Source organism: Pan troglodytes, chromosome 9, assembly GCF_028858775.2.
Source record: "Pan troglodytes isolate AG18354 chromosome 9, NHGRI_mPanTro3-v2.0_pri, whole genome shotgun sequence".
Classification (NCBI taxonomy): Eukaryota; Metazoa; Chordata; class Mammalia; order Primates; family Hominidae; genus Pan; species Pan troglodytes.
In genome coordinates, this window is record NC_072407.2 from 35,114,112 (window position 1) to 35,128,608 (window position 14,497).

Sequence of the window (14,497 nt, forward strand, 5' to 3'; positions counted from 1 at the left end):
TAAGCTAAACTAAATTAGATTAACACCGAAGTTTCATTGTAATGTCAATTTATTCACTCAACAAATATTTACTGAGTGCCTACTACATGCCAAGCACTGTTCAGGAACTTAAAAAGCATCAGTGAACTAAGATTCCTGCTCTCAATGTGTTTACCCTGTGCTGGACTAGAGGGAGGGGCCGACAATAAGCAATAAGCAGAACACAACAAATGAGTAAATCATATAGCATATTCAGGGTACACCTGGATCTTGTGAGACCTGAAGTTTATATAATTTAGTGGGTCTTCTTTAACAAAAACAATGCAAAACTACAATGCAAAACTAGTTATGAAATACTCAGAATAAGAAAACAACTTACACAGATTAAAAAAGCTGACACGTAGCAAAAACATTAAAAATTCAGGAAAAGTCACAAAATATTTTCATTAACTATCCAAAGCACATTTTTTACTGCATTGTGTTTGATCACCTCTTCATATAGTAATTCTGTAACATTTTCTTTTTTGTTTGTTTTTTTTTTAATTTTAAGTTCTAGGGTACATGTGCACAACGTGCATGTTTGTTACATATGTATACATGTGCCATGTTGGTGTGCTGCATCCATTAACTAGTCATTTATATTAGGTATATCTCTTAATGCTATCCCTCCCCCCTCCCCCCACCCAACGACAGGCCCCAGTGTGTGCTGTTCCCCTTCCTGTGTCCATGTGTTCTCATTGTTCAATTCCCACCTATGAGTGAGAACACGTGGTGTTTGTTTTTTTGTCCTTGCGATAGTTTGCTCAGAATGATGGTTTCCAGCTTCATCCATGTCCCTACAAAGGCCATGAACTCATCCTTTTTTATGGCTGCATAGTATACCATGGTGTATACGTACCACATTTTCTTAATCCAGTCTATCATTGATGGACATTTGGGCAGGGCATAACCCCATCGTCTGTAACATTTTCTATAGAGATAATCGAAAGATAATCTGGCCTTATCTCTAGCATGGTTAATAAAAAAAATTATTCTTGATTAGAAGTTTCTTTTGGCATCACAATTTCATTGGTCATTTCATTAAAAGTTTTAGGATTGATGCCACATTTTGGAAAACCTCAATCAGATTTCTTTAAAATATGAGCTGTAAAATGTGGAAAAATATTCTACCAATTAATTGGCTCTGTTAATTTCACACCATGTTTCTCTTCCACCACCCACCCACATACTTTTGGTGCCAGGCACTCTAGTGCACCAATCAGAAAACAGTACACGATAAGGTCAACAGGAAGTAGCTATCTTCCTGGAAGCTCTTTCCATACCAAAATGGCTAGTACTAACTGAGCTATATAGAGAAGTGACTGCAAAACACTAACTAGATTCCACTACACCCAACTCAATGTATCCCTAATTCAATTTCTCCTTAGCCATACCTCAAAAATGTGTGCGATCATTTCAAAATCACGTGGTATAAGAAAGGGTATGAAAGAGAAGAAATTGAAGTGGAAAGAGACAATAGGGTTAACCAATTATAGTTAAAATACATTACATTTGCAAATTTTACAGGCATTATGCAGGGAAGGGGCCCTAAAGCTTAAGTTTCATTAGCATCATGGTAAATGCACCCTGTGTAGGTTAGAAGGTGGTGCTATGTAAAGGAGAAAAAATACATCAGGGCAGGGGATACAGGCCTGGAATCAAGGAGTGTGATGGATGTGCTGGTCATCATATGAAATGGGTGATCTGGATAAGCTTCAAAGAGGGAAAACATTTGAGCAAAGATTTAGAGGTAAAAGAGTTAGCCCAACAGACAACAGGGAGAAGAGTACTACACGCAGAGAGAGCTGCCAGAGCAATGAAGCAAGACAGGAATGTGTCCAGTATGTTCCAGGAACTGTAAGGAAGCTACTGTGACTGGAGCAGAGTGATGCAGAGAGAAAGTAAATAAGAAATCAGAGAAGTAAGGGGTAGAGAATGAAATGGGGAATCACTGCCGGGTTTGGAATAATGTGGTAAAAGGATCTGACTTATTAACACATTTTTTAAAAGGATCATTATGGCTGCTGCCTTGGAGTAGACTGTAGGAGGCAAAGGCAATCCGAAGCCAGGGTTAACAGTGGCTCAAACCAGAGTATTAACAATTGACATGCTGAGAAATGGGCAGTTTCTGTTGTTCTGTCAGAGTTATGCTATTTGCTTCTTTGTTTATTAGCAGGACTGGAAAATAAAATTTGTAGGTAGGTTAATATTTCAGAAATATTATGTTTGCATTTATGGATGTAAATAAATCAATGTAAATATAACTGTTCACGGAGAGTATTTGTGAAGGCATAAAAATGTCAACGAAGTACTAAAAACATTTTATTGACTGTGAAGATTTTAGAGGCAGTGACTTAAACTATATAGGGAAACTTAAACTATATAGGGAAAGCTGCCCTGAATGCGCAGTTATGAGCCAATGTGGTTCTTTGATGAGCTTGCCTGTAATCACTTATGACATCTATTTAAGGACTTGTGCAAGGCCTAGTTCAGTACTATTATCTAGCCTTTAATGCTAGAGGTCTGGTTAAGAACTAGCTGTGGGGGAACAGCAGGTTCCCAAACTCTCCATAACCACTGGGCAGACCACCCAGGAAGCTCTTCTGTGCGTGAGCAGAAGGCCAAACACCTAAGCTTCAAAATGTCTCAGGATGCAATGCTGTCAAGAGGCAATAATAGAAAAATGACACCGCAGTGTGTTGCCAAAGTTGGTTGGGTGTACTGTAACAGGATTTATTACTAGAGGTCTGGTGAAGGAAAGGAATATAAAATAGCCACACAAAACTATCTGGCATATTTCAGGTGAACATAATTAAACACATAATGAACATACAAGGTTAACTTACCTGTTGTCTTGGATTGGGGACCACTGAAACTGACCCTGAGACCAAGATTTGCTTGCAGGAAGTTTACTGGGAACTCTCTGAGGACCAATGTTGGTGAGGGAATGAGCGAAACAATGGGCAGATGGGCAAAGCAAGTGCCTCTGGTGGGAGCTCTAGAACTGGGAAGGTACTTAAGGTTGTTCAGAATTAAGAAAAGGGAGACATGCCTTTGCATCTGTGTACCAACCAAATGTTGGATGCAGGCTGCCCCGAGGGTGGGAGCCTAATCTTGGGAGAAGCAGCTCCTTTACGCTGAGGGCAATTATCTAAGAAGGATATAGCTGTGGCAGTGAGGGGGGGATGGGTATCTCAGTCCTGAGAGGGAATCTGGGCAGTGTGGCACAGCATCCACTCCACACACGCATGATAGGTCAGAGTGCAGGACACACTGTCACCTACATGAACTCAGTACTCAAAACAACTGGATTTTACAGGTGACTCTCAGAAAGACTGAGTGACTTCACCAAGGCACATCTACTCATAAGGGGCAGGGAAATCTTTAGAAATCAAGTCCAATGACATTTTTAACTATAGATATCAAAATTTACTCATATCTAATATTAGAAGCTCTAATATATGAAAATTGAAATGAAAAATTTTAAAGGCATAGAAAAATATTATATAGTTGAGTTTTTACCTAAATCAAAGAACACAAAAATTAAAGTGAAATATTTTTCTTATGTAAGAAGCTAATTAGCCATGAAAAAAAAAATTTATCCAACCAGAATTCAAAGTCACTTTCAAATACAGAAAATCACTTCTAACTCAATTAACATTATATGTACACTAAATAAAATACATGTACTACTTTTTCCTTTTTTATAGACTTGCAGGATGGTTTTTAGAATAACCATATTTTTGACATTTTCTCAAATATATGATATAGTATAAATCAAACAGTAAACTTGTCTAATTTTAATATTCAAAGTGATAATGACAAACCAAATATTAAAATTATGGGATTCTGGCAACAAAAATTTAATTAAAAATTCATATATTTATGCTATATACTATATAAGAAAAAGTGTTTTAATGCCTAATACATATGTCTTTAAATATTATTTAACAAGTAAGGAGCCACTAAATTTTGTCCCAGGAAATGAAAATGCACTTAAGTAAAAACAAATTACATAATTCTTAAACTTCATCAATCTAAATGGTAACTGGACCAACAATCAAATTTTTTTTAAGCCCAGAAAAGGCATACCAAAGAAAATAACTTTTTGGAAGGAGATATTTTAAAATTCCATTGTAAGGTATAGCAGAGCTCACCATTTCAAAGTATGTAAAGTAGGTGGCTGCCTATAGGGTAGGATTTTAGAAGGGAGCCCAAAGACTCTAACCTCAAAATATCTCTCCCACCAACTTGCCAATACTTGAAATTTCAGTTAGAGATTCACTCCTTTGTCACAATTAAAATGCCACAGCTGCATGAGGGGAAATTATATTCAGCCTCATTGGTTATTGATCCTCTAAGGCTGTGATTTTCAATCTCAGCTTCCTGGTACCCCTCAGAGGCCTAGGGTAGGGCTGGGATTAGGGGGTTGGGCAACAGTGGTTTCACATGGGGAATCAGATCTGATGAGTGACTATGTGGAAGCAGCCACTATCCTGGCTTCGAACAGGGTAGATCCTACTTTTATCTATTTTACATAGTAGATTCCAAGAAAGAATTTTGATTTCAGAAAAAAAAAATTCTAAACTACTATCTTAGCTCAAAACAAAGAATGGCATGTCTCTTTCCTAAGAGAAAGTTTTGAACAAAGGGTGGTAATAAGAGCCTGGGTTATCTGCCAGCCCTAATGGAGGGCTGGAGCAGAGGAAGGGCCAAAGGAGACTCCTGTAAAATGGCCCTCATCAGCTTCTCAGTGATCTTGGGAGTGGGCCCACATTCCTTCCTTGTAAGTATCTAAACTCACTTTCCATTGTTTTCTTGTAGTATTTTTTTAAATAGTCTTACCCCATTTTTCTGTGACTATTGACAAAAAATAAGGCATATGTTTCTGCAAAAAAAAAAAAACAAAAAATCAATTTGTATCCAATTGCAAATCTAAGTTCAATATATGAAAATGTTTAAAACTTTCCAGAAGACAGTGGCAAAGGAAATTTGCTTGCGTGTCATGTCCTAAGCCAAGTAATTTCAAAAAGCCCTTTATAAATGGAATATCTCAAGAAGAATTGCAACAAGGATTTCACTTTGTCTAAATTAACTTAATCCCTAAAATTATATTTAATCGGGATTAAAATATCAGGCATGTGGGTCCTGTCAGTAGCTGAGTATGATGTATTTTGTAAAAAGAGCTTGGTAAATAAAGGTTTTTGGAGTTTCCTGGCACCAATATATTTATTTTTATAGAAAGTCAGTGTTTTTTTGATAAGAAAAACATAGTCATGCGCCCCTCAAATTTTATTTTACTAGGAGAAATGAACATTGTAGGATTAAATATAAACTAAATCATCAAACTTTCCCCAAATTATCAGCCTTATAGATCATATTCTTACCCTTGGAAAGAGTGTATGCTTTTACTGCCATTCAGTTTCATTTCTTTATATCAAATATGCCTGTAAACATAATTTTCCCCTAAAGTGAATGAGTATCCTGAGAAACTAAAAGCTGTACAAAAGCTTACTATCTATAATAAAACATTTATATTTTAAGAAGTAATCCATTTTTTTCATCATAAAACACAATCAAAACTAGGTAGAATCTTAAGTAGGTGTAAATTCATCACCCCATTTTCACTTACGAGAAAATCTGCATTCATTTATGTTCAAATGAAGAATTTATGCTCGATAACGTTCATGGTGAGTCAGACTAACATAGATGTCAGTGGGTAATACAGGGGACGGGAACATATGTAGGAAAGGAATCTCAGCAACTTGAACATATCAAACACTCCGTGAAAAAGCTAATTGAGAGGTAAAAACAAATTAACTGCTATGGAGAAGGACAATCTCACTGAGAGAGAGTGTGTGCCTGCAACAGTAAGGTTCAGTGGTTGCATTTAGTCCGAATAACTGCTGGGACAGTAATACAACTCTGGCCTGTGGACTTTCCCCGCTGACTGCCCACCTGGCAATTCTCCGGGCACCTTCTAGGATGTCAGGCCTGCACAGGGAAAGCCTGTCTCATTATAACAGGCACTGCATGGGAGCTAATGCCCAGACCAATTGCTCTTCCCTGATTTTGATACAGACGCAGTTTTTCTCTTCAGCACATCTTGAAAAGGAAGATTGTATCTTCCTACAGAGATTTACACCTGACTGCAGATGCCTGTCAGAAAATAAGCTAGTATGAATATACTGGCATTTTCCCCCCAAAATCCACAAAGAGGAGGAGGAGTGGGGCAATGAGGACAGGAGGAAGAAAAGGTGGTGGCAAGATGGAAAAGAGCGCTGCAAAGAAGAGTCAAGAGATTTCAGCACCTGCCGCTACTTAGCTATCACATGAGATGTGTAAAGGCTTCGTAGGATCTCAGTTTCTTTACCTTTAAAATGGGCAGTCCAATATTTGCCTACTATCGTAAAACCTACATATGAAAATTGATCATCTTCATTACATTTTGCCCAACCTTTAGTGAATGTTCTCAAAATCACAATGACCTTGAATATTCCAATTTTGCTACTCTCACCACAATTCCTTTTCAAATGAACGCAAAGTTGGCATGTTTTACTAACTGTACCTAAGCCATATCCTAAATTTGTTTCCCATTGTTTACTCAAATAACTTAGGTGACATAACAGAGCATCCTAGGGGTTATAAATACATGTTTAGGAAAAGTGGTTAAATAAGAATGATACGGATCAAGGAATGTACAATGGAAATAACGTAATATGCACATAGAACAGTGAAAACACCAACCAAAAAAAAATCTTGTCACACTTACATGTGCAACTGACCTTAGTTATCATTTAATTGTTCCATAGATTCCTAAATATTAAAATAAGCTTTCTATTAATACAAATGAATGATTGGAAACTTTAAACTTTTTAAAAAATGACCACAAAATAGAAGGCAAATCTCAACTTCTTTCATGGTGCTTTTGTGCCATTCAAAGAATAAATTTAAGTATTCAATGCACAGGAAAGTCACATGTTTTCTGTTACCAACAAAATTAGCCCATTTTCAAAATGTAAAGAGGCCTGGGAACTTAAAATAATGGAATTGTAGTAAAAAGGTAAGAAGATGAACAGATTGGTTTTGCTAATCTGTTCATAGTGTTGTCATATTGTTTCTAATTGTATGAAAATAATTGTGGCCTTGGGTCAAAAAGGTGTTCTATGCTTCTCTGCATCTTCCCACAGTTCCTAGCACAATGTCTTCTGGACAAGGCTATTTGATAATATGTGGATTTACTGGACTATTCATTTCAAATCTTCTTCCTTTCTGTCATTGGCAGAATAAAAATTGTTAGATGCATACAACCTGGATGATGAACTAGATGCTGGATGAAGACATCCTTTAAAAAAGAAATCTCTGAATTATCCCTTTAACAAAGCTTAAATTTACTTACAATAGAAGAGAACACTATAACTAAACAATATAAAAATAGAAAGCCTAAAAATGTCTCCAAATCAGAGTGCTATGAATCTTGTTATTATCCAGGTTACTAAATTCCACCATATTTCTCTTGCTCATGGTCAGAGTGGATTTAAGTGAAGTTAATGAAGATTAGAGTCATTCTAGGTCCTAAGAGTTCTGGAAGTTGTCATAAAATACTTCTGTGTAAGTATTTCTGATGAGCTGCCTAAAAAAGACCCAGAAGAAAGAGCCTGAATTGCCAACACTCCATTGATTTGTTGCGATTTACTTTCTCATTCTAAATAAATATTCACTTTCAGACCTAATTTCAAAGAGAGCTCCCCACCCCAAGCTGGCTCCCAAATTTGACAAGCTCTAGGTCCCACAGAAACTGGATCTGCCTCTACTGGCAGCAAATAGAAAACAACTCTCAGAGCATCACTGACCAATTGTGTGTGAAATTCACTAATTCCAGTGAAAGGATATGCCTGTACTCATCTTCCTCTCATTCCCCCATGCTTTCTCCCACCTACTCAGACATCACACATTCTCCTTGCTCATCAATTCTCTGTCACAATCACCCACCTTCCTACTAGCTTTTCCACTCACCATCCCCCTACAGATTTGCTAATACCCTTTCCCAGCAATCCTTTCTTTCCTGCCCTCCCAGGGAAATGCTAACATTGCTGACATTTCCATGGGGATGAAGAGGAGGAGGAGTTGCATGGAAAGAACAGGACTAGGAAGGCAGAAGTCACTGAGCCATAGCTCTAGCAGATGTTCTCAAAGAGACTGGGGGTAGTGGCAGTGACAGGGAATAAGGGGTAAGAGAAAGTTTAGAATAGTAAGAAATTGCTCCAAAACACTTGTTGCCTGAAGGGCTTTGTAGATGATGGTGCACATTGAGTGTAACCACTGATGGTAAAAACAGTAAGAAATTTTCAACTTACAAGGTGCTATGACTTGATGGCAGGAGAATGTACTGGAGTACAAATACAAATAAATTGTGGTTGTGACTATATAGAATATACGAGTGCACATGAAAATGACGTGAAAGGTGACAATGATCATTAGGAACAATGCAATTACAGGTGATACAACTCTTTCCTAAAATTCCTCAAATGGTGTTATGTTTCCAATTTTTTTTTAAACAAGGAACTTTCCTATGGCAGAAATGAGCAACCACACAGAGGCTGCTCCCGGTTTTTAATCTTGTATGCCCATTTAAACTTGTCACTGTATTATGTCACATGATTGCAAAAATGGGAGTGAGGCAATATGGAACACAGAAATAGTGTCCTTTTAAGAGGTGATTTTCTAACGTTAAGACCAAACCAAAAGCTGCTATTGTTCACTGATCAATGCAAGACGTGATAAGGATGAAAAGCTCAGTGAAGAGGTTAAGAACACCATATACAATATGAAAAAGCAGCTCAGAGGATTTTGAATTGCACCCTGCCTCCAGCCCCTGGTTGAGACCGCTGCTCTACAAGATGATGTTGGCTACAATACATTATTTTGATTCTTGAAGTTGAGCTGTGAGCTTACATATATATGTAACAGAGTGATGAAAATCATGAAATGAAGTTTAGAAAGATAATCATCCCCATTTATTTTTTGTCAAATACTTTCTAAGATTAAAATGAACAGAAAACAGGAAAAATGCTTTACTAGGGCTATGTAAGTTATAGTAAGTTCAGTTATAAATGGAAAATATATTTGTTTATTGATAAGTCATTTAACACTCTATGATAGTACGTGCCACAAGGTGGGATAAAGTTGTTCATAATCAGAAAAGATGTGGCCCTTGCCCACAGTGAGTCAGAGGTAACTGAGTTAGAGATGGTGTCCAAAGGAAGGTAGGCCATTCCATATACACCCATGGGAATTTAGAGGGTTAGCTAGGTAACTGATATGAGTTGATTCTGGAATTAATGCAAGATGGTACACTGCGGCCTTTGCTCCATGTGTCTTCAGTTGGAATTAGCAAGTTCTCCCCACCTGACAGGATATACAGAATTCCCACCACCACCATCACAAATTCTAAGATATAAGTATAGAGAAAAGTTTTAGCTACTTAGCAACTGGAATGAGAATTTCTTTGTGGGGTGCTACTGGTTATGCTTAAAAAGCTGCTTTGGTAATCTTGCTATGATTGTCAGTCCTGCCTATACAATAAAATCATTTGGGAGCTTTTGAAAAAATGCTGATGCTTGCACCACATCTGAAGATGTGCTGGTAAATGTTTAGCAACCTGCTTAAGGAAGGGGGTGATTATTATAAATTCTGCTGATACAAGGATCACATAACATATAATTTGCAAATAATAATAAAATATCTAATACTTTTTATTGTAAATTCTACATAGCCAACTCACTCTCAAGAGTGGTTTCACTGATTTTTGCCAAGTCTTGTATCCACATCCATCCTATGGTTGCAACTGAGAAATGAGTGTGGTTCTGACCCGAATGTTGGTTAATATTTTCATCCATGTTGATAAGACAAAAATGAAAGAAAGAAGACATATGTAGGACCGCTCTTGTTAATCAATGACATGGGCAAGTTCTTTGCTGAATCAGATAATGATTTCCATATACTGGAAGAATATTTCAATTTTTGTGCTATTCACAATGCAACACACAGAAATTTTGCACTTTTGAATTTAATCTGCATTGTGAATATTTTCTGTCACATACTTAAATCTAGACCACAGATCAACAAACTTTTCTTTAAAGGGCCCAATAGTAAATACTTTAGGCTTTTCAAGTCATATGGTCTCCACTCTGCCTGGTAATATAAAAGCAGCCATAGACAATACACAAACATAAAGGTGTCACTATATTCCAGTAAAACTGTATTTACAAAAAAAACAGGCAGATTTGGCCCACAGTGTGTGGTATTTCAACTCCCTAGTCTAGACAATCAATAAAACATGAAATCAAGCCCTCATTTATAGTATTTGCCAATTTCTATTTTATAAATACTCTGACCACAACTAATTTTCAGATACAACAAGACATCCCTGAAAATAAACTTAAGAAGAAATGCACGGTAGCACACACTATTATATAGTGTTTACACTAAACAAACACAATAGGTCTAAATAACTTCAAGAGAATAGGTAATAGTAAAATGTAATTTAAAAATTAGGAAGTGAAGTGTATGACCTACTTCATTGTAAATTCATATGATTTTTAAATAATGGCTATATAAAACAACTGGCTTACAAAATTTCTGAAAACTTAATCAGTGCCTCCAAGCTGGTAGAAGTTAGTCTTAGCACAGGAAACCAATTAAGTCAAAATATCTGTGGATGGAAACATTGGTATCTTAAAAAAAAAAAAAAAAAAAACCTCCAGAAGATTCTAACATGCAGCCATGTCATTTTTCTAAGCCTGAGAATGGGGCTGATATCCAGGTTTCTTGAGATGTGGAAGAGGAACTTATTTTCTGAGAGAAGCTAGATGTTGCAAAGGAGAAACCTGAGAAGAGAGGAAGCAGAAGCAAATGGAGCTGAGTACTTTATAGGGGAAAAAAATCATAAAAAGAGAATGCCTGGGATGTGGGAGAAAGAATTCTGGAGAAAAGACCAGGGTGACCAACCATCTTCGTTTGCTGGATGCAGGCTTTTTAGTGCTAAAATAAGGAAAGTCCTGGGAAACCACTAGAAAAATATTTTTTTATTTTAATTAATTAAAATTAAAATTTAAGTAGCCATATGTGACTAGTGGCTACTTTACTAGACAGCATAGTGAATCTAAACAAACACAACAACATGGCTTCTTTGCATATGTAAATTTCCTCTTTTGTTTGCTGGTATGGAAAGTATTTTAAAGCACATTAAAAGGGAGTGAATAAGAGTGGTGAAAGAAGGCATCCTTGTCTTGTACCAGTTTTCAAGGCAAATGCTTCCAGCTTTTGCCCATTGAGTATGATACTGGCTGTGGGTTTGTCATAAATAGGTCTTATTATTTTGAGGTACATTCCTTCAATAGCCAGTTTATTGAGAGTTTTTAACATAAAGGGATGTTGAATTTTATCGAAGGGATTTTCTGCGTCTCTTGAGATAATCATGTGGTTTTTGTCTTTAGTTCTGTTTATATGGTGAATTATGTTTATTGATTTGCGTATGTTGAACCAGCCATACTCCCCAAAGCAATTTATAGATTCAATTCTATTCCCATTAAATTACCATTGACATTCTTCAAAGAATTAGAAAAAACTATTTTAAAGTTCATATGGAACCAAAAAAGAGCTTGTACACTCAGGACAATCCTAACCAAAAAAGAAGAAAGCTGGAGGCATCATGCTACCTGACTTCAAACTATACTACAAGGCTACAGTAAACAAAACAGCATGGTACTGGTACAAGAACAGACATGTAGACCAATGAAACAGAATACAGAACCCAGAAATAAGGCCACACACCTACAACTATCTGATCTTTGACAAACTTGACAAAAACAAGCAATGGGGAAAAGATTCCCTATTCAATAAATGGTGCTACAACAACTGGCTAACCATAGGAGGAAATTGAAACTGGATCCCTTCCTTACACCTTATACAAAAAACTCAGATGGATTAAATACTTAACTATAAAACCCAAAACTATAAAAACCTTAGAAGAAAATCTAGGCAATAAAGAGCAGGATACAGGCATGGGCAAAGATTTTATGATGAAATCACCAAAAGCAATCACAACAAAAGCAAAAATTGACAAATGGGATCTAATTAAACTAAAGAGCTTCTGCACAGCAAAAGAAACTATCATCAGCACAAACAGACAACCTACAGAATAGGAGAAAATTTTTGCAATCTATCCATCTGACAAAGGTCTAATGTCCACAATTTACATGGAACTTAAGCAAATTTGCAAGAAAAAACAACCCCATTAAAAAGTGGGCAAAGGATATGAATAGACACTTCTTTAAAAAAAGACATACATGTGGCCAATAAACATATGAAAAAAAGTTTAACATCACTGATCGTTAGAGAAATGCAAATCAAAACCACAATGAGATGCCATCTCATGCCCGTCAGAATGGTGATTATTACAAAGTCAAGAAAAAACAGAAGCTGGCAAGGTTGCAAAGAAATAGGAATACTTTTACACTGTTAGTGGGAATGTAAATTAGTTCAACCATTGTGGAAGACAGTGTGGTGATTCCTCAAAGATTTAGAACTGGAAGTACCATTTGATCCAGCATCTCATTACTGGGTATATACCTAAAGGAATATAAATCATTCTCTTATAAAGATACATGCATGTGTATGTTCATTGCAACACCATTTACAATAGCGAAGACATGGAATCAACCCAAATGTGCACCAATGATAGACTGGATAAGGAAAATGTGGTACTTACACACCATGGAATACTATGCAGCCATGAAAAGGAATGAGATCATGTCCTTTGCAGGCATATGGATGAAGTTGGAAGCCATTATCCTCAGCAAACTAACTGAGGAACAGAAAACCAAACACTGTATATTCTCACTTATAAGTCAGAGATGAATAATGAGAACACGTGGACATAGGGAGGGGATCAACACACACTGGGGCCCATCAGGGGTGGTTGGGTTGGGGGTAGAGCATTAGGGAAAAGAGCTAATGCATGCTGGACTTAATACCTAAGTGATGGGTTGATAAGTGCAGGAAATCACTATGGCACACGTTTACAAACCTGCACATCCTTCACATGTGCCCTAGAACTTAAAAAAAAATTAAAATTAAAATAAAATGCAAAAAAGGGAGTATATATGAGAGAGACAATTCTGACCCCAAAGTTAAGTATCTGCTACCCAGCCCATGTGCCAATATGTATAAGTGATAGAAATTCTTCAGAAATAAGCAGTGAACTTGAGGGAAAAAAAAACACTTTTTTTCCCCAAGTCACACTGTAGTTCATACGAATAGCTGCTGATACAAATGAGTAGGATGAATGCCATTAAAGCAACTACACTTCCCCATTCCTTTTTATTTTTTCTTAGCAGCTGCATCCTTCTAGAAAACAACCACTCTCCCTCACCTGGTTTCTCTCTTAATCAATAGCAAGTACTTTGCAAAATTGCAGAATGGATTTGTAATCAAGTCAAAAACCTGGAAAAGAACAATGCTACTGCACTATAGAAACCCTTGACCTTGATGTTTTGAACATCACTTCCTAAACCCTTAGCTGACTAGCAGACTATGAGAAATAAATTATCATGTTTAACATGAAATTACATTTCCCAAAAAGTCCATTTTTACATTGTAATGTTCTCACTCAAAATACACATGGGAATGTCATTAAAAGAAATGTTATTGGTCAAAAATATAATGTTTCTAATGTTACTTGCAGAATAAAACAATATTAAGAAAGAGGAATTGCAGAGATGAAGGTTGATCAAAATATAATTTACTTCGAATGTTATCACATACCCATAAAAATAATCAAAAGGAAATGACGAGTTGTAGTAACCATGATTTCTTAAATGGAAATAGGCTACACTGTGAGTAATTCAAATTTTACTAACTACAATCTCTTGAAATGCAGGATATGAAATTATAGGACAATATTAACTTGACAAACTTAACATGGAATATCTGCTATGAAAATCAAAAGTATTTAAATTCCCTAAGCTTTTAGTACCAAAACCACTTTAGCCAAGTATGAGTTGTTCTTTATCTCTCTCAAAGATGCAATAGCAATGTAGTAGAGGACATTTAGCGATCTTGTCCTGACAAATAACCAATTCACCTTTTTTCCCAGTATATTCTTAAGTATTGATTTTACCAAGTGAACTCCAACATGTGTCACACTTATCCAATACAGATGCTTTTCCTTGGAAATGTAGTTTGAACATCAATCAGTCACCTGGCCTTTCACCTTCAATTTCTATTGCCACTGTCTGTCAACTATTAAAGCTTGCCCATTTCTCCAAATGTTATTTTTAGAAACTGAAATATGCCATGACCATTGTGAAAAATTTGTTTCTTGGAAAAGTGTGCAAATGTTCACATGAGTAAATTCCTTCATTACAATTACTTTTCTGAATTGAAAACTAGTTAAAGCTTATAAATACACATTTCA

The 14,497-nt window shown here is 36.3% G+C and overlaps 1 protein-coding gene across 12 annotated transcripts in view; it reads right to left on the minus strand.

Moving 5' to 3' along the window:
- The window catches only part of DCDC1 (doublecortin domain containing 1), a 490,806-nt gene that overhangs the window by 235,707 nt on the left and 240,602 nt on the right, over window positions 1-14,497 (minus strand). The gene's annotated exons all lie outside the window — the stretch shown is intronic.